The sequence below is a fragment of the Delphinus delphis genome, chromosome 2 (assembly GCF_949987515.2).
Source record: "Delphinus delphis chromosome 2, mDelDel1.2, whole genome shotgun sequence".
In the NCBI taxonomy this organism is placed as follows: Eukaryota; Metazoa; Chordata; class Mammalia; order Artiodactyla; family Delphinidae; genus Delphinus; species Delphinus delphis.
This window is the reverse complement of record NC_082684.1, coordinates 122,606,304-122,627,377: the sequence shown is the minus strand read 5'-3', so window position 1 is coordinate 122,627,377 and position 21,074 is coordinate 122,606,304. Positions and strand designations below refer to the sequence as shown.

At 45.9% G+C, this 21,074-nt stretch overlaps 1 protein-coding gene and 1 non-coding gene across 2 annotated transcripts in view; both read right to left on the bottom strand.

The window, feature by feature from the left end:
- Positions 1-21,074, bottom strand: part of ATP10A (ATPase phospholipid transporting 10A (putative)) — a 173,981-nt gene that overhangs the window by 109,348 nt on the left and 43,559 nt on the right.
- Positions 14,218-14,324, bottom strand: LOC132421500 (U6 spliceosomal RNA). Its single transcript, XR_009518744.1, has one exon. It is a non-coding gene; the product is annotated as a U6 spliceosomal RNA (small nuclear RNA).

Genomic DNA, 21,074 nt, shown 5'->3' with positions numbered 1-21,074 from the left:
TGAAAGTATTATACATTTTACATTTAATTTGTGGTTTGTAATTAAAGCAAGAGCTGAGATTTTGTTTTCTTAACTTAGAAAGATGGTGTGATTGTTCAGAACAGTTAAGTGAATGGGGTACCTGTATGGGCAGCGCTGTGTAGAATCATAGAGAAAATAAGACCGCATGGTTAGCAACATTCCATACAACGTCTCTGACATGGAACAATTTTCCCTATAAAGAGAAAGCTCTTTCCAAACATAAAATTGCTTCAGGTCTACCTGTCAGTTTATCACATCCCCTGTTGGTAAAACATCCGGATCCTGGATAAGAAAGGCAAGCTCCAAGTAAAGTGCTTCATTTACTAAACAGAAAAAAAGTTGGCCAGAAATATCGGGATGCATGCAGTTGAATTCATGTTCTTTCCCCCAAATGGTTCAAGATCGAGGTAGGGTCAAACATAAAGTATCTAGAAAGATCCACAAAACACATTTTTAAGAAAAAGAGAAGCCCAGAGAACTCACGAAACACGCAAACCGACTAGACTCAGGCCTCCCAAGCATGGCCCGAGTGAAGTACTCCTTTGGCCCTGCAAGGGGAGAGCTGCTCAACACTTTTTTAAGCTTTTTTAAGCAAACAGCACAAATGAGAAAACAGGATGCAGTGAGAGGCAAGCCCTAAATGGGAATGTGGCAGCAAGAGATCCAAGAATCTCGTGGAATAATCATTGTGGCAAGGCCTGATGCCTTAGGGATGAGAAAACCCTTCATGGATTCATTATTCAGATGGTGGACAAATGAAGGAGTATGTGGGGATGAAGAGAGTGAGAGACAGAGATGGACAATTTTCACAACATTTTAAAAAGACCCATAGAGACTCTGAAACTACCCCAAATTTAATATACACTCATTATGAGACAGGCCTGGGACCTGGGACCCTTTGCTGCAGCGTTGCGATGCCTGCACCTGGACAAACCTCTCCTCTAGCTACAAAATACAAAACTATAATGAACTAAAAATAACTGCATGTATGTACAGTTGGGGCAAATTCTGGACAACAAGATACAAAGAGACAAAAAAACCCAACTGCCACTTCTGAAGAGCCGGGAACAAAAACAGGGGGTCAGGAGCAACAGCAGGGTGCTGCGCATGCCCCCTGCACACACCACCACCAAGGGGGTGGGCAGATCACCTAAGCCACCCCTCCGGCCCGACCCCTGGACACACCTCCACCCTCACCCCATATAAGGAATCAGCTCAACCCTCCCCTCAGGGAGCAAACAAGGGAATCTGTTACTTGTTTTAGCTCCCTCCTGCTGCAGCAGGAGTCCCAATAAAGCCTTGCCTGAATTTCTTGTCTGGCCTCTGATCAATTTCTATGATCAATTTCTATATTGATTAAGGAGGCCAAGAACCCTGGTCCCTAGCAATTACACAACAGGCAAAGAAGGGAAAAGCCCAGAATGAGAGAGATAATGGCTTTAAAGCAGGGTTTCTCAGCCTCAGCAACGTTGGGGCCAGATCGTTTTTTTTTTGCAGAGGGCTATCTGCACTGTGGGACTTGGGCAGCACCAAGCCCCCACCCAAGAGGGGCAGTAGCCCCTCCCCACAAATCCTACCAGCCAAGTTCCTTCTGGGGGCAAAGTCGCTCCAGGTGGAGGACCACCACTTCAGAGCACCCAGGATGGACATTCAGGAACATGGGTTATTAAGTAACCTTTACAGAAACAACATATTTTAAAAATTATGTGGGTGAGAACTCAGCACTGAAACAGAAATGGCAAAATCTGCAGCAGGCACCAGACCCAAATCTGTTGCATAACGTCCAGAATGTGTCTCCTTTCCACCCTAAACTGAAACAGCTGCTCCTTCGGTGAGACACGCTAATGGATTCGGAATCTCATACTAAACATCAGAGCATGCTGGCGGTACTCGCCCCGGATTACAGGGCCTCTGTCTTCTTTAGAATGAAGATTGGATGCTGACTTTGCCAGCCCACACTGGACTATGCTGGGACCACACAATTATTCACTGCAAGGCCACACTGCATACCCAGAAGAAAGGAATTTTCCCCAGGAGCTGTACTAGCTTGTGACAGCAAAATGACACCTAAAGGAACATGACCAATTAGAAACTTCTTGGTGAGTTATAAAACTTTTGTTTTTGGACAAATCATTTCTACAGCAGTCTTTTCTGAGTTTCATGGGACCGTCTCAAAATAGCTCACCAGACATCAGGATGCGGGGATCAGACTCTTTATCCCAATAATAGTACTGCCCATTTGTAAAGCATGTAAAACACTTTGGGGGCACTTTTAGAGTTTTCAAGTTAATTTCTTCTACATTCAGTGGTTGGTATGACATTCTCATGAAACAGGCAGGATGACTCACATTTCAGGCAATGCCTTAAAGCTGGGAGAGGTCTTGTGTTTTTAACAATTTTTCCTAAGTGGCTGCAACAATACATACTTCTCCTTTGGTACCTAAGAGTACCTGCCCGCCCTGTTTCTGCAAACAGTAAGTGCTTCTTTCTTTTCTCTCCTTGCCACCTGATAGGCAGACAGGACACCTTACCTTTTTATTGCTCCTGCCTGACTCCCAGGCCATTTAACCTGTTCTTCTGGGAATAAACTGCCTATTTTCCCACTGTTTTTCCTATCGTATTGTTTACTTCCTTCTGGACAACTTAATTTGTGAGAGCTTTTATATTAAAAATATTAATCCTATTTATTTTACCTTGAAAATATTTTTCTCTAAAGAATTATGTTTTTTAATGTTTGCTTATAGTATATTTTTGTCATATAACAGTTTTAAATTTTTCTATAGTTAAATATGTGTGAGTTTTCTAGGCCTGGCTAAGAAAGTCCCCTGTGCCCCTAGACTGGATGTTTACTTCTTTGTTTTTTGTTGGGGAGTGCAGCATTCTTTTCTTTTTTAGTATTCAAATGAACTGATATTCATTTTTATATAGTACAACCTGAGGGTCCAAGGCTGTTTCCTCCAGACAGCCAATTGTATAAACACTGTTTATTAAATAATCCTTTTCCCACGGAACTTAAGTACCCACTCTAAAATTCTCATATATAATATCATGCATTTGGGGTTTATCATGTCTTTCTCCATGTCCACACTCTGAGATCCACTGCACAGTGTGCTGGATCAGCCCCATCACTGGGAGCCCCCAACCCCGGGTGGAGGCAGCCCCCTAGCAGGGCCCCGGCTGGCACTCTGGGTGACACGGGGTGCTTCCTGCTGCCACCTCTGCACCCCTGCGAGTCACAGTCAACTTCATGCTGCAGCCCTGGTTCCACTAACTGTACGAAAAGTCCCTCCTGTTTGATCTTTTCAAAAATGTCTTGGCTATACTGGGGCATTATAAACTCTAAGGCCATTTTATTCAATTCCAAGAGAACCTTGCAGGCAGAACCACAGAAACACATGCACCCTCTTCTTGGAGAACTCACTCTCCCACCCACAGCCACAGGAAGCCTCCTGCTGGCTTACATCCTTCAAAGAGATACTGCAGTTTTCTTCATGCAGGTTTTGAGCCCTTCTTGTTCAATTCACTCCTAGGTATTTTATAGTATTTGTTCCTGTTTTCAGCACTATCCTCCCCATTTCCCTTCTGGGTGCTCACTGCTCCCTGAGTTACTGTGAGTCATTCTTTATGGTCCCAAGCCTTCCTCAGCAGCTGTTTCTCTGGGCATGAGTTCCCTCTGCTTAAACCATTTTCATTTCCCTGGTGGCCAGGCCCCTTTGAAGGAATGGTTACTATTCTTGGTTAGCACGTTTGGTTAGCTCTGCTTTCTAAAATGATGGCAGGTGCCCGCCTTACGGAAAGTGAAGCGGCCCCCAAGAGAGCAGTGAGCATGAAGTTCATCTGGGCTCCCACTGGCAGCCTCTCCCAGCCTCAGGGGCAAATGAAAAGCACCCCGGAGGCCAGAGCGTCAGGTCACCCTTGCATGCACCAACGGCCACCTTCCCCACTGAAGGCCCACAGCCCTCTGCAGGCCCAGGCTTTCACCAAGACACTCTCCTTTGTGGCACCCACCCCAGTGCTGTTCTCCGAGTGCCTGTGGCCTATGCAGGAGCCTGAGCCAGTGCTCTGTACGGACCCAGATGGACCAAGGTCAGTCCAGATGTACAGAGACCTGTGGCCACTGCTCCAGCATGCAGGTTGGAGAGGAGAAAGGTTCAGGCCCCCATTTCCCCAGAGCCCCCTGCTTCCTCTGAATCTGAATTTTGAAAGTGAGAAGGCTTCATTGATGACAAGGTCCCTTCCTCTCATTTGACATTCTGAGGGGACTAAGGGCCAGAGAAGTAGACGGATTTTCCCACTCGGTGGGGGTGATGGTCTGCTCCCACTGCACTACCAGGAGTCTTCCCGAGGCTCACTGAAAAGCACTGACCTTTGGGTCACTCTCTGACTAATACCACGCTGGGTTCCTCCTGGCCAAGCAGAATGAGGAATCACGCAAGCAACCTATTCTCTCTATAAAGTTCTCTAAAAAATTCACCGCAATAACATTTCTCCATAACTGATTTATTGCAAATGTCCCTCAGTCATGACAAGCACGGTGAACGACGTCAAACAAGCCCTGTCCTTCAGAAGATTCAGCCCCTGGAACGGAAGGGATGTTAAAATATGGATCAAACTATGCTCTGGCGACATGATTTCTTTTGAAGCAGTTTGTGTGGGGACGTAAGACACCTCTGGAATTCACAGCTTGGGAGTCCAATTCCAATTTTCTCCAGTAAAGCAGTAACGGCAACAGTAACCTCAGGAAACTGATTTCACCCAATAATTTTCTGAGAACGGTCAACAATGCTGGAATTCAGAACTGACTTAACCCCCTTCTTGGGTAAAGACATGGTGAGTTCGGCCATGCTGTTGATGGTCCCCTTCTCCTTGTGCCACAGCTGCCAGACCCCACAGGCCACCGCAGAGTCACTGTCACCAGTCATGTTTGCAGTGCCCTGTGAGGGAGTGCCGTGCCACTCCCACTTTAAGGATGAAGATGCTGAGGACCAGAGGGGGTTAAACCTATGCCCTGACTCACGGCTGGAAGAGAGGAGAGCTGCTCCAAAAACACGCATAGAAGGAAGGCCTTCTACGTCTACGAATGTAACCCATGCTTTCCAATTTTAGATTATTGGGGGCAAAAATGCTAAGAAATGGGAATGGCTAAATTATAGATGTTTTCGCCTATCTTTATTTAGAAAAAAAAATTTCTTTTTCTTCTTGGGGGAATCAAGCAGGTTACAGTAAGTTACATTCAAAGAATCTTTTGTCGCTACACAAATGTGCAAAGTTAAGAAGCACACCGCTTCGGAGGAACTGAATCAGCCAGGGGTTCCCACCATCCCAGCACCAAATCGCCGTCATACTGCGGAGCCCACCTCATGAGGCCTGGGTGCCATAGACGTGACTGTCACACAGGCCCCACTGCGGGAAGGCCTGCCGACTGGTCACCCCTGGCCCAATTCTAAACCCGTAACAATGACGACTTTGGGATTTCAACGTAGTTTCTTGAGATGAGGGAGAGACAGACTCTTCCCTCAATCCACTTCAGTGATTTGGGGTTGAAAGTGCTTGTAAATAGGAACAAAAATTTTTTTAATGTTTTTGGGTTTCTGCGTATGCCTCTAACAATCTAAATACCGTTGAATTCGATTCCTGATTTTGGTTTTAGCAATATGTTATTATCTTTACCACTATTAACAGTAATACTTATTTTCCCAAAGACTGCCAGGTAGGTACCAGCACTAAAATTACTGCCTGGAAATATTTCTTGAGACATTTTATTCCTTAACTGATGTAGTGTGTCATGAAATCCGCTGGGAAAAATTTGACCTGTGAAAAGGGTTTGTTTCACAGCCAAAGCACAGGTGCTGAGTGTCACAGTCACTTTCACCCACAGCTCTCTCATGACCCTGTGTGCACACACAGCCAGGGCCAGCACACGGGGGTTCCCATAGCAGGGAGCTGGCCAGGGAGCCTTTGTTCCTGCACAAGCTGAGTCTGGCCGACATCAGAGAGCACTCTCCCTTCTTCGGACCGCTCCGGTTCTTTCCACTGGGGATGTGCCCCTGTGGTCAGGCAGGCATCCTGGGCATGGCTGCAACCACAAGTGACCTGGACAGGTGTCCTCTGCCTGGAACTTGCCTGCTGCCCCCTGGGATGGGCCAACTGGGCCTCAGGACAATGCCCCCTGGGTGGAAATGGCAGCAGCAGTAATTCAAACTCGCCTTGAAAAGGCCTCTCACTCTTTCAGTGGCTCTTGAAACTTTAGTAACTTGGAAAGGTTATCTTTCAGAAAAGAATTCACAAAACACACACCTGTGTATATTAGGCTCCTCAGTGGCACAAGGAATCCCCCTGCTGCCAGGAAAGCTGGGACAGGCACCCCAGGCCCAGGACACACCTCTGAGCAGGTCACTGGCATGAAGAGGGGCCGACCTGCCGCCCGCATCTGTGGACAACCCGCAGCAAGGCCAAGGGTACAAGGAGGGCAGCACAGAACAGCGAGAAGATTCCAATCAGCAGGAGAAAAAAGGCTTTTTTACTTCCTGCAATATGTGATCCCAGTCTGGTGAGACAGCTTCCAGGTCTCCTGGGCCACCAGGGCTGGATGACAAACACCCAACAAGAGAACAGTCCTCAGATCATGGTGACAAAAGCCGATTCGGCTGCTCTGGCTGCCACCCGCACTGGACACGCCCATAAAGGGCTTTCATCTGGACCCCCCAACAATGCAAACTGATCTAGGGTAGCGTAGAAAGTGTGTCAGGCAGCCTACTCTGGAACATTCGGGAGGCTTCCTACCCATCCTAATAAAATTCACTTTATTTCAAATACCAATACATGGCTAATTTTTTTAACATCTATTTCTCACCTTATTTTTTAGTTTTATTTTATTCCTAGTATTTCAACAACAGCAGAGCCTATGTGCTTATATAGAAATAAAGTCCACACATTTAATCTAACACCAGTATTTGAATAACTTTAGTGACAGCACTATCCTCATGCTGTCCCCCTTACAGAGGAGAGTTTGGGGCGTCATTCTGGGTGAAAGGAAAATGTATCTCCTCTTAGGTAACTAACTTGAACAAAAGAAAACTCTTTGGAGTGACAGTCTCTCCTCAGCTGGGGAAGGCAGTCCAGTGTGTGCCATGACCCCAGGGGGACAGAGATGCTTTGGGGAACCAGCCACACGTACTGCCCTCACACTGTCCTACACATTGGGATGTGAGGAAAATAAAAAATCATTTTCCTGTTTCAAGTCAGAACAGCAGCTCCCCAGGCCCCGGGTTCAACCCCAGGGTCAGCACTTCCAAGCTGGGCTGCCAGGCGTGTGTCTGAGCCTGTGTCCCCATCTGCAGAGTGGGGATAACAGTGACAATGCTTGTACCGTGGGGGTAGGGAATGGGTGCAGAGATGAGCTTGGCTGTGTACTCAGGGCTGCTGTGACGGGGTCTTGGGTGAGAGTCTCTGGGGGAAGGTGCCACCACGGAGCTTTGGAATGCTGACTCGTACTCACCTCCCAGACAGCCAACACCTCTCACCCTTAGTTCCCCAATCATCAGGCCTCAATGTGCTCATTTTGAAAATGGTTCAACCTGGCGTGGAACAGCTTGCTTTTAAGGAAATCACACCTTTCCGCTCTATAAAGCACCTTGCCCCTGCCCCTTCTGCACCTACTGCTCACCAGGCTACTGTCCTTTTGCACCACCAGGTGGGAGGGGCACCTCGGGCCCCCATGGGGACCCCTCCTTGCTAATCTCTGAACCCAACATGCCTGACAGAACACAGAGGCCACGTGGCAGTATATCTCCGTTACTGGCGAGCAGTACCACTTGCCTTGGGCCAAAGGCTGAGAATCTCCCTGTGTTCCAAAGGGAAGGATCTCATGCACATTTTTATACCAACACAGGGAACACGTGCTCCACATGACGGGAGGGCACGTGGCCGACTCAGGCTAGTACCACACACAAAGCCATCTTTGTTCACCAGGGAGACTTTAAAAATTATTTTCCTGTTTCAAGTCAGTAAAATGTTGCTTTTGGGCCAAGACTTACTTGGGAACTCTCCAACTGGATGCTTGTCTTCTGAGAACAGAACAGAAATTGGGCAAAGTGCACCATGGAGACGTTGCATATGCCTGTCTCTGCAGTACAGACCGTGTTGTTTTAACGTCGCAACGCGGAGCTGGGCTTTCCTCCTTGAAAACTGAAACCACTAGGCTGGGAAATATGGAGGCAGCTTCTCTCAGACCCACAGGCCTCCCTCACTGAAGCTGGGGCCACGTGGATGCACTGAGTCAGAGTCTGGGACTATGGACCAGCTCCCTCTGGCAGCAGTAACAGATTACCATGAGCGAAGCTTAAAGCCACACAAATTTATCATGTTATAGTCCTGGGGGTCAGAATCCCAACATTGGCCTCACTGAGCTAAAATCGAGGTGTCAGCAGGGCCGCATCCCTTTCTGGGGGCTCCAGGGGCAAACCCGTCTCCCTGCCTTTTCCAGTTTCTAAGGCCAGCCCCCTCCTCCACCTTCAAGGCCAGCGTGGCGTCAGGCCTCTCTCACTGAGCTCCATCTGTCTGGCTCTCTCCTGATTTTTTTTCTTCCACCTTAGGATCCCTGGGATTATAATGGGCCCACCTAGAAAAGCCAAGATAATCTCTTTATCTTAAGGTCATCTGATGAGCCACCTTAACTGTGCTTTTCCATGAAAATACTCACAGGTTCTGAGGATTAGGAGGTGGACGTCTTTGGAGGACCATTATGCTGCCTAAAACAAATCATGAGCAGAAATCAGGTAAAAGTGCATTTTATGTGTGAGGAGGGTGTGGCCAATATTCAGTGGGATGTGTCCTGAAGTCAGCTCCCACCTGGTGCTCTCATGGCCAAGGGACCCTAGTGAGGGGGGACGATTCCTGAAACAAGGCAAGACCCGGCCACAGGGACACATCCCCCTCTGACCCTGCAGCCTAGGGTCTGAGGGGAGACAATGGTTCGTGGGAAGGTGGTCAGGTTGTGACTCTGTGGCCTGTGCTGGGTCCCCACTTACCATCCCTCAGGCACATCTGCCATACAGTCCCCTAGGACCCCTGGATTACTCGTGACCTGCTGGGCACCTTCTTCCTTTCATTCACTCACTCATTCATTCATCCAGTGTCTGTTGGTTCTGCTGGGCTACATGCTAAGGGACGAGACACGACAGGGAGCAAGGGGACCTGTGATGCCCTCATGCCCTCTGGGCATCTGAAAGTTTCCTCTCTGCTTCTCAGACACAAGGACTGCATCACTAGAGCAACTCACCCACCATGGAGAGTTCTTTAAAGAGAGTGATGGAACCTACACAAGCAGCCCGAGCTGCTCTGCCTTAGTTAGTCCGTGGGAACCAGGGTTTGGCCACTGACGTTCTAACCCCTGGCGGGCAAAGTCCAGTCCCCATTCCCAAGGGCCCTTGTCACTAGCACCTGTTCCATAAGGATGTGACCCTCAGGTTCCGAAGTGCTGCCATCCTGCTTGTAAGGCCAAGATAGCCCACAGTGGACACACCAGCAGCACCTGCTAAACCCAACAGTGAATTCAGAAAGCCCAAGAATGAACCTCACTCAGTCTGGACCAAGCTGGGCAATTCCCAAACCTCCAGAGGCCTTGGCTTCTGCGAGCGTAGACTGGGAGCCACAGATCTGCCAGACGTGGGCTTGAGTACGCCTCAGTACCACCCACACTGCTGCTCTGTCTGCACACTGCCCTGCCACAAGATGTGTGCGAGTGGGAGGCGTGTGTGTGTGGTGTATGCACATGAGTGTGTGTGGTATGTCTGTAGGTGTGGGGGGGTGCACACACGTACACATGGATGGGTACACACAGATATACACATCAAGGACAACTGACACACGTGGAGGTCAAGTAGAAAGAGCCTGAGATCTAAAAAGATAGACATGTTCAATCAGCCTCCGGCATCCACTTAGTGTGCCTGGATAAGCCACCTAACTACTAGGAACATGAACGTAAGTCATCTTGTCTGGAAAACGTGGCTAATGACACAGGCGAGTCACCTCTCAGAACTGTCCTGGGAATCAAACCAATTTTATCCAGCATGCACCTTTGAATATTAAATATATAGAGTCAAATAAATGTTTGTTAAACAGCTGAATGAATAATATTATGTGGTATTTCCTTTAGAAGTATAAAATATTATAAAAATATCAGGAATTTTAAGTATTGGCTTTTTAGATTTGCTCAAATTGTAATACATCCTGGGTTTGGAAAACAGAAAGGTGGGAATGGAGGAAAAGTTAAAACCCTCTTTTGAAATCTTATAAGGCACACGCAGCAGGTGTGGCAAGCTAATGGTGATGCGGGAGAAGGTTCTGAGAGAACCAACCTCCACATCTACACACAGGCCCACAGGACCCTGCTGGATACCCGCTCAGCGATGCCTCTCCAGCTAGTTTAGAATGACTGGTTGAGTCCCTAGGACCCACAGGGCAGATGGAATCCACCAGGCCCAGCACACACTGGCCTCAGGACCCCTGCTTCACCACCTTGAGTTCCTCCTGCTGTACAAGGGTCCAGATCCAGGAAAAGAGAGGCTGCCTCATTAAGAAACAGAAAGTCTTTTATCATAATCAATGTTTCAATAGTAGCATTCACCAAAAAGTGGGCCCACCCCCTGCATCACACTTAATACATATTTTTGTGCTATGTTTGAGTTCGAACAGCTGGCTATTTACAGATTTTGACTGGGAAAATAATGCATGAACATGTAAGAAAGTTCCAGATAAAAGTTGAAGTCTTGTAGCTCAACACCCGTGGGTTGTGTCCACTCTAGCACCACCTGGGCCCACAGGTTGGAGGCTTATGTGTCCCTTCTAGGGGCAGAACACAAGGAAATTCTAAATCCATGGGTTCAAAAAGGAAGGCTGGACTATTTTCCTTCCCAAAACTCACCTAGTTCTAGGAATTGGCAAACATTTCATAATTTGCTTCATGAAAACAAGTTTCTACCTTTACTAAAAAGAAAACGTGAAATTCCCATAATTCCCAGAGTCTGGAGGAAAAGGTATTTCAGAATCAAAGATGAAAAGCACATCTGCTAGTTATTTCGAATAGTCTTCCCAAGACATTTATCTTAATTCTTAGAAAAGCCCCTTATATTGCTTTGAGAAGAAGCAACTGCAAACTGCTAAACGTAATTGTCTTGTAATTAATACAGAAGAAACAGCCGCCCTGACACACCTTCTGCTCTCCCTCCACCATGAATGCTCCCTGACCCCAAAGCAGGAGAAATTAAGGGCAGGCATGTGTTTTCTCCAGTGCATCTAAATGGCCCAGTTCTGACCACAGCCTACCCTTCAAGGCACCCATGTCTCCATCACACAGACTGCCTCCACCTCAGCTGGGAGCTCAGCTTTTCAGGAGCAACAAAAGACGGGCAAAGGAGAAGTGCTCAGGACTTTCAAAGAACGGCCACCTTGGGTGTGAGATCAGGAAGACACCCTTCACTCATTTCTTCATGCAGTGGAATCTTCACATATTTCAAGAATCAGCCCGAATGCCATCTTCTCTCCTCCGCTGAGCGCCTCTGAACGCTCAAGGGGACCAGATGCCCAGGCTCTGAGCACCTTCACCAGGGAGGGTGGGCAGGCAGCCTGCCCGCAGGCCTCCTCACCCACTCCACCAGGCCACACGCACAGGGTGCACACTGGCCTTCAGGCCGCCCATCCCCTCACCCTGCCCGTGGCCCGGCCTCCCACAGGTCAAGCTGGCTTTGCTGGCTGAATGGATGAATGCTTTGAGATTCTGGCGATGGTCAAACATTCCTTGTAGGGTGATGGTTTTAAATGAAGTCCTAATTAACCAAATATTTTAAAGAGAAAAACACTTTCGTTGGTGCCAGTTGGGACTCTGAAATGATGTCCTCACAAATTTTCTAACTATAGTGGAAGTGAAGGTAAAAAGTTCGACTGGGGCTTCCCTGGTGGTGCAGTGGTTGAGAGTCCGCCTGCCGATGCAGGGGACATGGGTCTGTGCCCCAGTCCTGGAAGATCCCACATGCCGCGGAGCGGCTAGGCCCGTGAGCCATGGCCGCTGAGCCTGCGTGTCCGGAGCCTGTGCTCCGCAACGGGAGAGGACACAACTGTGAGAGGTCCGCATACTGCAAAAAAAAAAAAATTTGACTGAATGATTTCTTTGAGGAAGATCACAGTAGAACATACCAGTAAGAAAAAAGGCAGTAAGTAATCACCATTTAAGTAATATTGAAAGTTAAATGTGTCCTATTTACTTTCACAAGTGCCAAATATATCAGCAGGCTGAAAGCACACAGCCCCCGATTTAACTGTTGGTTCCCATGCTGTACTACACAACAAGGCCCTTCATTTCACAGTATGAAAATAACACCACCATGAGTCACCACTGGGTAGCAAAGTTATTTCCCAGTTCTAGGGTTTGTTCTCACTGTTGCATTTGCTTTCTTCAAGGTCTCACTATGGCCTTACTGTGCTAGGGGAATATTGGATGAAGCAGCTAGGCATAAATTAATGGTTAAATGAGCAAAAACGGATGACAGGTTTCCCCCACTATCCAAAAGCAGAGTGTTTCTATGAAACTTTTCCTGACCTGAAATGGCATAAATGAAGAAGCAATTACCTTACAACACATCTGGCAAGGGATGCACAAAAATAAATCTAGATAAAGCACAGATGCTCACACAGTTCAAAGCTACTTGATACAGAGATGCTGAGTGTGGTTCCCAGAGAAAGAGCTTGGTGGTGTCACTCTTTGAGGTGTGCATTGACTCTATTGCCGCTCGCTGCAAAACAAACGCTATTTTTGCTTTTTGCCTTTTTTCATAAAAGCAAAAATCCTCTTTGGATTTCTTTTGGTTAGCAAAAGTGAACGCAAAAAAATAAATAAATAAAAGTAAAAACAAAGTGGCATAAACTGAACTTTCGAAAAGTGGGGGATACCTATACTTCAGCACAATTTATCGATCAACTCTCATCAAAACACTCTCCCGTTTGTCTCCTGTTTCCCAGGTGAGAAAGCGGTTTGTATAAGGAACTAGTGATTCACAACTCATGTATTTTTATGCCAGTATTTTCCCCCATCAGGTGACCAGCCTGGATCTATAATACTTTTATGCCAAATGCTGTCTATTCTTTGGGGGAACTTAGAAGAAGTTTCTTGGAGAAGGTGGAGTTTGGCTTTAGGATTAAAGGCTGGGGGGATCCACACGCACTAACATCAGCACAGGCTTTCCTGGGTTTCAGGAAGATGGTCACAGTTGGGAGGATGTGATGTGCTCACTGACTGGCCGTGAGACGGGGGTATGCAGAGAGGCCACAAGTGGGCAATAAGGTCCTTACAGGAGATGGCCCACATGGTGGGGAGGGGAGACATGATGGCTGCACGGGAGGATTCCTGCTTGTGTTCTCTGAAGCCCGAGCCCTGCAGAAGCTTCCAGCACTGAGACAGTCTGCACTCTAAGTAAGAGCACCCTGGGAGGCCCCAGATGGGAGGGTGGGAGGCAGGGAGGTGGGACCACCCCCCAAAAGAACCCAGCTGAGTGTGGGATGGTGGGGGCCACATGTCACAGTGGAGGAATCCCCAAGAGATGGGATACAGGAGGGAGCCTGTAAGGCCCATACCTCCCACAAAGAGTCTAGTGGGAGCAGGGTGGGAGTGACGAGCCATGAACTAAGGGCACCAGGGACAATTACTGATGGCAGAGTGATGGAGGACACACATTTCACTTTGACTTTCTCAAAATTATGGTGTTTCTTTTAAAACTAAAGACGAGAAAAATCAAATGAGCAACCAACCTTAAGAACTCCATCCACTTCACCACAAATTTGCTGTGAGCTAACAAAGGGCACATTTATATAAAGATGGCTGTTTTTTTTTTTTTTTGGTAAAGTCTATCTTCAAGGTAACATGTAATTAAATTTTTGCTTTCAGAAATTTTTATTTGTGCTCATTTTCCTTTCCTTCTTGGGAAAACCTCAAACTCACTCATAGTTACATAGATGCACCATGTGCCTGAGAACAGTGCTCATCACCCTGGATACGCCGAGAGGCGGGAAGATGTCTCCATGACCACCGTTCATCTTTGGTCTAGCAGCACACAGTAATTTTTTTTTTAACATCTTTATTGGAGTATAATTGCTTTACAATGGTGTGTTAGTTTCTGCTTTATAACAAAGTGAATCAGTTATACAAAAAGTATGGAACGCTTCACGAATTTGCGTGTCATCCTAGCACAGTGGCCATGCTAATCTTCTCTGTATCGTTCCAATTTTAGTATATGTGCTGCTGAAGCGAGCACAGCACACGGTAATTTAAGCATGAGGACTTGTTGCTAAAAATCCTGAAGTAGAAACAAGAAGGGGATGGAAGATACTTTGCCCTCTTTCCCATGGCCTGTATTCTCAGTTCTGCTGTCGCAGAACTGGGTGGTAGATCCCATCTGGCGGCCGATACAGAAGTGGTCTGCCTTGGGGTCACCCACGCTGCAGACTATATGCACTTCAGGTAGATCTAGGACGTGTATGGTAAACCACCTGACATAAGAAATTAATTACAAGAATTTTTTTTCCAAAAATGACAATGTGCATTGTAGAATCTAGTTTTCAAAGTCAGGGTCTTCAACTAGAGATGAAGGCTTGATGGCAGTTTCCCCATCACTTAATGCGAACTCCCTGTGATCCATGTAAGTGTTACAGAGTGGGGGCTGAGAAATGAGGAGGCCAAAGCAGGAAAACTATCCCCAAACTCCTCATCTCCTGCAAACCTTCTAATAAGACCTGCTGCCGAAAGCCCAAGGGCCTGGTTCAAGTTTCCTTAACTTTCCTGTCTGCGGTTACCTGACAGTACAGCAGCGGGGTTGCCAGGAGACAGGGTGCAGGGATGAAGGCGTGGATGAATTACCAAATGGACGATTTGAGCCTGATGTGTCTGCACTGCTTAGAATTCAAAGCTGCTGGTAGGCAGTTCAAGAGCAAGCCAATCCTCTCACCTGCATATTTTAGGGTTCCTTTAAATCTGAAGATGTTCTGGGAAATACCCATCTATACTTGTTTTTTTTCAAAGTGTAACAATGCCCACAGAGCTCTGGGCACACAGACTGTTTTGCAACTTAAATATATACGATGAAACTATGATTCTATGTCCATAGGGCTTTACCTCCTACCTGCCTACAACAAGCAATGTTTGTACCACAGTCTGAAAACAGAGCAAACAGTCCTGGCCAGGACTTACGAGACGAGGTCTCCCAGGTCTGATGGAAAAGGCTTCCACAGAAAGTACCACTACTGGGATCCAGGGGGTGACCACTGGGTGGCCAGAAATTCATCTGCAAAGCCAGGGAGGTGAGGTATGCAAAGACACACCATAATTATGCCTAGAAGCCAAGTGTAGCACAGCCTTCCCTTTAACTATACAGCCTGACAGAAGCAGAGAACTAACTGCCCTGATCTGGAGTCAGAACAAGTCTCCTAGCCATGACAACAGTGTGTGTTTAAATGAGGTGGAGGACATGTGTCATCCAGCAGGGGTCACAGGTGACCTGACACCACCTTAGCAGAAATTTCTTTTCACTTCACTAATTACAACCCATTAACAGCCTTAATCCACCAGACAATGGGGTCCAGTGAGCATAGGTCCCAGAGGGGTCAGTGTGGGTGGAACACAGGAGGCGGGGAAGGCCAGCATCAGGGACACTGCAGGAGCCCAGAAGGGAGCTGCCGGGATGTCCCAGGCAGACGTGGATCACTCGGGCTCTTGCAGGCTCTCTACAGATACAGAGCTGGGTGATTAAGAGGAAGAAGGCCAGAGGCAAACTTTGCTGACTGGCCAGTTCCTGGCCACAGAGAGAGGGAAGCATCCCACCAAGACATACAGCAGAGCTGGGAAAAGAAAGGAGAGGAAAAAACTAAGAGAAACAGGAGATGAAGACAGAGAGGGAAGAGAGAGGAGAAAGACAAAACGATCAGGGCAGGGCCTGGTCGTTTACAAGAAAAAAAATTTACAAGAAAAAAATTAAAAAGCACTAGTGAGATTGTGGGGAGGAAAAGCTTCAGGGACCCAGAAACATCACAAGTGTCAGGGACACAGGGACAGTGTACACGGGTCATCGGACACACGGGGACCGACATCACACCTAATCCAGCTGTACCACAGCTCACTCCGCCAGTCACTGTGTCTCCCCAGGCGCAGCCCCACTGCTCTCCACTCTGTGAGGCCGGGGAAACTGAGGCACGGGCTGGAAGATGCCAGCCGGCAGAGTGCACGGCATCATGCAGGACCTGGAGCGATGGTGATGCTTGCTCAGTGCCTGGTCCATGTTTCTCCACACCCAGCTCCTCTGAAGTGGAAACAATTTATCAGGAGACATAGCGAACATTTACAGGAGCAAAGATGACAGCTGTAGTGCCTGCCTGGCCCGCTAAGAAACTGACGCCTAGGAGTTAGTTGTTTTTTTGTTTGTTTGTCTTTTAAACAGTTTCCTTAGTTTCTGACTATCCTCTGATAAAAAGCACAGTGTCAATCACACTTTAAAAATAAGTCAGGAAACAGGAACCTCACTCAGATTCTTACCGTGTTAAAGAACACTTCTGTACTTTGGATATCATGCCCTGTGCTGAGTACAAAGCTCGATTTGTTTCTGCTTTGTAATGTAGAGTGTTATGTTCTACCACTGCTACACAATCACTTTGAGGAAACATTACTATAAAAATAAATAAGTTTCTTTTTTCATTCAAAGCGAGGGAAAATAACAAGGACGCCCTAAGCACACCCACAAACCTTTTCCAAGAACACTTGTATTTGTCCCTGGGCTGGCAAGAATGTTTTGCTGATGATATCAAAGTCCTTTAATTTATCTACGATCAATCACACTTAAACAGTGAGGAAAAAATACTCATTCTGTTCCACTTTAAATTAAAACAAGCTATTTTTTGGGTACTAGGCTGTCTTTATTTTTCTTTGAACACAGGGGAATACGCTACTCTGAGACCTGGCTGTGGAAGGGCAGCAAAATACACTATTAATCTCTGAGTTGGAGTTTTAAAAAAGACAAAGTATAATTCCATTTTCAAAACTGATCGCCAACTTCCACTTCTGACCAAGTGGAATATACAGGATTTACTCTCCACTTTGAAACAAGTAAGAAGCTGGGACAAAATACATTTTAAAAAATGGTTTTCAGGACTTCCCTGGTGGTGCAGTGGTTAAGAATCCATCTGCCAATGCAGGAGACACGGGTTCAAGCCCTGGTCTGGGAAGATCCCACATGCCACGGAGCAACTAAGCCCGTGCGCCACAACTACTTAAGTCCACGTGCCTAGAGCCCGTGCTTCGCAACAAGAGAAGCCACAACAATGAGGAGCCCGCCACTGCAACGAAGAGTAGCCCCCGCTCACCACAACTAGAGAAAGCCTATGCACAGCAACAAAGACCCAATGCAGCCAAAAATAAATAAGTAAATAAATTTTTTAAAAAATGGTTTTCAGACACTGGACAGCAGGAAGCTGTGAGAGTGGAGCAATTGAGGTGAGCCCCACACTTGCCCTGCTTTATTGTCTGAAGGGTCTCAGGCTGCAGACAGGATGGGGAACCAGGCAGAGCCCTCAGTCTCCCCAAGCCGGTGGAGGAGAGAGCTGAGGGTCCAGGGAGACCAAGGCCGCTGCAGTTTGCGGGGCAGGGTGCCAAAAAGGGAGAGCTGCCCAAAGAGGCCAGCTGCTCTGGAGACCAACCAAGGGGCCCCTGAGCAAACAACCCAAGGCCAGGGAAAGACCCACCTGAAAAAAAGCAAAGGAAAGATCTCTGAATTTCCCAGTGGTCCAGGAATAGTGTTTGCTGTCACCAGCTAGAGTAGTAAGTTTCTTAGTTCAAAGTGTACAGAAGTGTCCAACAGCTTATAAAGTAAAATTCATAACACTTGGCCTGGTGATAAAAAACCACAGGCATGCAAAGAAGAAGAAAGGTAATCAAGAAAATAAAAATCAAGCAATACAAACAGATGCAGAAATGAAACAGATGACAGAATGAGTAGGGCACTAACATAGTTGTGACAACTGTAATCTGTGTGTTCAAGAAACTAGAGGAAAGATGAAATTGTTAAGTAGACATATGGAAGAGATTTAAAAAATAAAGACCCAAATCAAACTTCTAGAGTTGAAAACTACAAAGTCTGAGATGAAAAACCCACTGGATGAGATTAACGGCAGACTAGACATCTTAAAAGAAAAAATTTAATGAACTTGAAGACACAGAAATAGAAACTATCCAATATGAAAAATAGATTTAAAAAAAAGATGGGAGGGTATAAAAAGAACATCCGTAAGCTCTGGGACAACTTCTAGTAGGCTAATACATCTGAAATAGAGTCGGGGGGTGGGTGGGGGAGCAGAGAAAAATGGATGAAGAAATAATGACCAAAAATTTTCCAAATTTGATGAAAACTATAAATCACAGATTCAAAACACTCAATAAATCCCAAGTACAAGAACAAGAAGAAAACGACACCCCAGGCAAATCATATTCAAACTGCTTAAAAATCAATGACAGAGAATCATAAAAATAGAGGAAAAATACATTACGTACAGAGAAGCAAAGACAAGAATGATAAACTTGTCATTGGAAACACCAAAGCAAAAAAGACAGTGAAGCAACACCTTCAAAGTATTGAAAGAAAAAACTGTCCACCTATAATTCTACACCCAGTGAAAACATATTTTGAAAACAAAGAAGAAATAAAGACTTCTTCAGACCTAGAAAAATGGAAAGAATTCATCCCGGGTAGACCTGTACTCTGGGAAAGGAAATGGAAACCCTTCGGGCAGAAGGAACGTCACAGCAGGTGGAAATCTGCTTGCACAGAAGTGATGACAGGCACCAGAAACGATGCCCATCACCTGGTGTCAGTAATGACGTCTGCAGATCAACGCCTTTGGGTCTGCAGTCCAAATCCTCACTTGCCCTTTTCCTCAGGACCACCCATGCCAACCCGGGCCTCATTTTCCTGCGATTTTTTTAAGTTGCTCTGGAAAATACATGTTTCCTTGTGATCCCGGAGGTTTCCACATCTTCAAGCTGGGCAGAAGGGAGTCTGTTACTTCGAAATATAAATGAATAAGCCTTCTTAAATTTCAATTAGGCCACTTTGGATTTCCCTTAAAACTATTTCTGGTTTGGGAACTTATTTTGTGTACAAAAAAGAGGAAATTCTTTTGCATTTCCATTTTTGGGGACAGACAGAAGATAAAGGCAGAGCCAGCCATATTAACCTGGTATTGTGAAGTTTGTCAGAGTCTGGGACCAATGTTCAAAAATTAATAGGAAAATGCACAAATATCTGCACTATTTGTGTAAGGTGTATACCTCCCAAACACAAAATATCCATTTGGCTTGTGAAGAATATGTATGTAAGAAGGTTCTCTCAAGAAGCTAGAACATCCTTTCAAGAAAAAAAGATATTACAGTTAAATGTTTTGCTGTTTGCTAAAATCAATTTGATTAAATTGAACTCTCTCCACCCCCTCACCCTCTACCAAGTTGACATCAAACCACTGAGCACTCAGAAGTTAAATTCCATAAAACACAAGCAGCTGTGCTCCATCAAAACAAAAACAAAAATTGACACAAATAGCTATTCACTTAACCCAATTAGTTGAGGTTATTGATCAGTTGAGATTATCAATACTCAAAATGATTAACGTAACCTCATATTCTAAACCAGGAGAAATCTGTGTGGCATTCTAGGGAGGGGACCCAGGGGAGGTGACAGGAGAACCAGAAAGCTGCAGCCACAGATCGGCTACTTGCACATTTAGGCCTGTTTTCTCATTTCATAACAGCATTGATTTCTCGTTGCATAAAGGAAGGATTGTGGCTCTGCAACCATCTCAAGGTTCTACTTTGGACACTTGTTAAATAGTATCTACAGAGTCAATGGCGGGCCTGTTCCATGGGAGTGTCAAGGTCTCAAACCAGTGGTCCACAATAACCTCTGCCTTCAGAGTTCAGAAAAAGAGACTTATAAAAAGACATTTATAAAAATCTTGATGTCTTCTTTGTTGTGAAACTCAGTCAGCACTGCAACTGCACAGGAACAAGGGGCACGTCTTGGGGCCAGGCTGGCCTCTGCAGCATAGTATCGTCCATCATGGGGTCTTGGTGCCTGCACAGCCTGACACCTCGGGGGGACACACCCTTCTCCCAGACGCTCCCCTCAGCCCCTCCCAACAGCTCCTCTCACTCCCAGGAGTGGCCAGGCAGGAAGAAGATGAAAACTTAAATGCACCAACTTTGTTATCTATTAGCAGATGGTCTTAACATTGCAGACAGCAAAGAAGCTTAGAGCTCACCTCTTCCAACTCTCACCCGACACACCAGGTCACCTCTCCTGGTTATTACAGGACACGGGCTAAAACCAAACTCAGGAATAAATTCTGCAAACATCCTTTATTAAGCTTATTGTAATGATTAGATTCCACACATGTGAAACGTGGCTTTTTCCAAGAAAATGATATTACGTTGGAAATGTTAAAAACAAAAGACTGGTTTTATTTATTAGCCATTTTTGAGGAAATGTTAACTTTACCAAGGAACTAGCTTCCCCTCTTAGGATGATACATTTTGCTTTACACAGGCTATTATTACCTTGTGTTTTAAATTGATGGGTCAGTTCAGTTCCAACTCTTGCAAATGAAAGGAAATTTTGCCTTTCCAATTCTAGGCTGATAATCTGAGGGTTACTCTGACAATTGTGTCTTATGGAAGGAATTTTAAGATAAGAAGGAAAACTACGTAAATCTTTTTTAAACTAGAAATTTCCATCATAGGGGATCTTATGATGGAAGACTTAAAATATTTCTAAAAGTGAGATATACCTGTTCCTTTATTATCAATAATAGTTAACATTTATAATTTAAAATGTTTGAAGTTAGTGAACAGAACTTGCAGGGCAATAAAACTTATGATGAATAAAATGACTGATCTTATGTTGCTTTTCTGGTTTTGCTTTTAAATCAAAAGTGGGAAAATATGAAAAACCAAATGAACTCAAAATTTCTCC